This window comes from Pinus tabuliformis, chromosome 7 (genome assembly GCF_031772625.1).
Source record: "Pinus tabuliformis cultivar Carrire ecotype Pingquan chromosome 7, CPIR1, whole genome shotgun sequence".
NCBI lineage: Eukaryota > Viridiplantae > Streptophyta > Pinopsida > Pinales > Pinaceae > Pinus > Pinus tabuliformis.
Window position 1 is genome coordinate 1,858,429,446 of NC_142293.1, and position 3,285 is coordinate 1,858,432,730.

General features: G+C 43.0%; 1 pseudogene; it reads left to right on the top strand.

Annotated features, from left to right (window-relative positions):
* Nucleotides 1-815: 815 nt before the first annotated feature.
* Nucleotides 816-2,600, top strand: LOC149255852 (putative carotenoid cleavage dioxygenase 4, chloroplastic pseudogene; annotated as a pseudogene).
* Nucleotides 2,601-3,285: the final 685 nt, after the last annotated feature.

Here is a 3,285-nt window from a genome sequence, read left to right on the forward strand (position 1 = left end):
AATTTTATTACAGCAGTAAGTTGTTTTTCACACCAGTGAATGTAAATGGAGGTTTTACAGCAGTAAATGTTAATGGGAATTTTTCCAGCAGTGTAAATTCTCATATGGAGACAGAGAGTGAATTTTTTTTTGTTTTAATGAATATAAATCTTTTATGGTGGTGAAATACTCTGTTTCTCAGTGAAATTTTTTTAAGTCTTCCTGTGCACAAAAAGATCCTGGAGTAAAGTAAAACAGAGCATTGCCTCTGTGTTTTGTTTGAATCTTGGTTTTTGGTATTTTCTCCATCCATTGAAAAATACCCAACACCATTTCCACGTGCAAAATTTTAAAATAAAAAACAATAATTTCCCACGCTTAAGATTTTCCCATCCATTTCCACGTGCAAAATTTTAAAATAAAAAACAATAATTTCCCACGCTTAAGATTTTCCCCTCCATTTCCACGTGCTCTGCAAACATGTATCTTTCTGTAAACCAAATGGTCGATGGTGAACATCACCATATGTATCTCTCACTTGAAATATTTTAACTTGAACATCACCATATTTTAACTTGAAATATTTCAGCTTTTAGAATATTTTAGAGTTGGATGTAGATTTGCAGATTTTGGAATAGTTAGAATGGGTGCCAGATTTTGGAATATCTGGAATTATACCATCAAAAAAATCAATCAATAAGTTTTAATAAATTGGAAAATATTTCCAAAATCTACCATACAAATTGAGAACGAAGTATCACATAGGGTTCTCCGCTGGAAGGAAATAGAGTCGGTTCACAATGAAGACCTGCAGTATCTCCTACTCCGCTGTGTCCATGGCAGCTAATTGCTCCATAAATTTGTCTTCTGTATTTAACATTCCGACAAGATCATACTCGCATACTCGCCATTCTCACCCTATAGTTTTATTCTCTGTGAAAACCGAAGAAAAGCTCCTGGCTCCTAAGAACAAACCCGCTATCAGTGGCACCGGATCTCAAAGTAATGATCTGAAATCCACGCCCACGCCCACTGCTACATTTCCCTCAGAATATCCTCTTAATGGCATTTTTTCTGCTTTGGCGGTGGTTTTATGCAATGCTGTGGATGATCTAATAAATAAGTTTAATGATAATCCGCTGAGGCCTTCCGTGGATCCAAGATTTGTGTTGGCTGGAAACTTCGCTCCAGTACAAGAGACTGCACCAGTGGCGTGCGACAAGATACAGGGCACTCTTCCTGCCTGCGTCGACGGTGTTTATATCCGCAATGGGCCGAATCCGAGATACGTCCCCAGAGGCTGCCACCATCTTTTCGAGGGCGACGGAATGCTTCACGCCGTCAGGATCAAAGACGGCCGAGTAACGTTCTGCAGCCGTTTCGTCCGCACGCACAAATTCGTGCAGGAAGAGACGGCGGGACGCCGGGTGGTGCCCAACTTCTTTTCCGGTTTCTATAGCCTCGGCGCCGGATTGGCCAGGATAGTCCTGTTCATCGCCAGAGTGGCTCTCGGCCTCTTTAATCCCTTCAACGGCGCGGGATTGGCAAATACCAGTCTCCTGTATTTCAATGGCACACTGATGGCGCTCGAGGAATCAGATCTGTCGTACGCGATGAAGGTCACGGAATCCGGCGACATCGTCACTGTCGGCCGGTATGACTTCGACGAGAAACTCTTCCTGGCCATGACAGCACATCCCAAGATTGACCCCGAGACGCGAGAGCTTTTCGCTTTTCGTTGGCGTTTCATTCCTCCGTTTCTCAATTATTTCAGAGTGTCGCCTGCGGGAGAAAAAGAACCCGACGTCGGAATCCTGTCGATGTTGCAGCCGTCGTTTATTCACGATTTTACGATAACAAAGCAGTATGCCATATTTCCCGATACCCAGATCGTGGTGGACCCCATGAACATGATTGTCGACAGCGGCTCTCCCATGGGCTGCGACCCCGCTAAGGTCCCGCGGCTCGGCGTTCTCCCGCGCTACGCAACGAACGAGGCCGCGATGAAATGGTTCGAAGTCCCCGGCTTCAATTTCGTCCATTCGCTCAACGCGTGGGACGAGGGCGACGAGATCGTGTTGATTGCCGCCAATTTGCACCCGGTGGAGCACGTTCTGGAGAGAACCCATCTGGTCCATTCCACAGTAGAGAAGGTCCGCATAAATTTGAGAAACGGGATTGTATCCAGAAAGCCATTGTCTTCAAAATGTTTGGAGTTGGGCGTCATCAATCCTCGGTTCGTTGCCAAGAAGAACAGGTATGCATACATGTCGATAGGAGCACCGTTGCCTAAACTCTGCGGGGTCGTTAAACTCGACTTTGATATGGTGGAGGCGATGGCTGCCATGGAGTGCGTGGTTACGTCGAGGTCGTATGGCGAAGGTTGCTTCGGCAGTGAGCCGTTCTTCGTGCCCCGGAGTTCGGATCCAAATGCCGAGGAGGACGACGAGTACATCGTGGCTTTTACCCATAACGAAAGCACCGGGATTTCCAGTTTTCTGGTGATGGACGCGCAATCTCCGACCCTTGAAATCGTGGCCTTCGTTGAGCTCCCTGCCAGAGTTCCGTACGGCTTTCATGGCCTCTTCGTTAGCGATGCTGACTTGGCAAACCAAATCTAACTAGTCTCCGAGGTGTGTTTCAGAAATACAAATGACATTTATTGGTACAAGCTGGCATGGACTATTATCGTCAAGTTTTAGGACTATTCTGTCCAGTTTTAGGAATTTTTTGTTCCACTCGAGATCCCTCCCATAGGCATGTGTTTTGATTCTTCTATTGTTTTTATATATTTTGACCCTCCCATAGGCATGTGTTTTGATTCTTCTATTGTTTTTATATATTTTGATAGTGTCACTCTGTGCTAACTTTTGTTTTTGTATATTTTGATAGTTTCACTTTATGCTTTACTCTCTAGATACCAGGAATGTTTCAATATTTAATACTCTCTGTAAAATATTTGGTTTGAGAACAATTTCTAATGCTCTCTGTAAATATTTGGAAACAAATTACTGTATTTTGGAACCCAACTTTTATAAATTTGGCCAAAATTTGCAGCTATGTTTGAAGTTATCTTGATTGAAAATTTTCCCAAGTTTTCATGGAATGATAAGTGGAAAAATGTATTTATAATTTATTTTACATTGAGAAATGATGTTTTCAAAATTAGTAATGTTTTCAAAAATTTTACCAATCTTGAAGTCACCATACATTCACTTGCAAAGAAGAATCTCTACATGGGAATTTCTTGTTCCACTCGAGATCCCTCCCATAGGGATGTGTTTTGATTCTTCTATTGTTTTTATA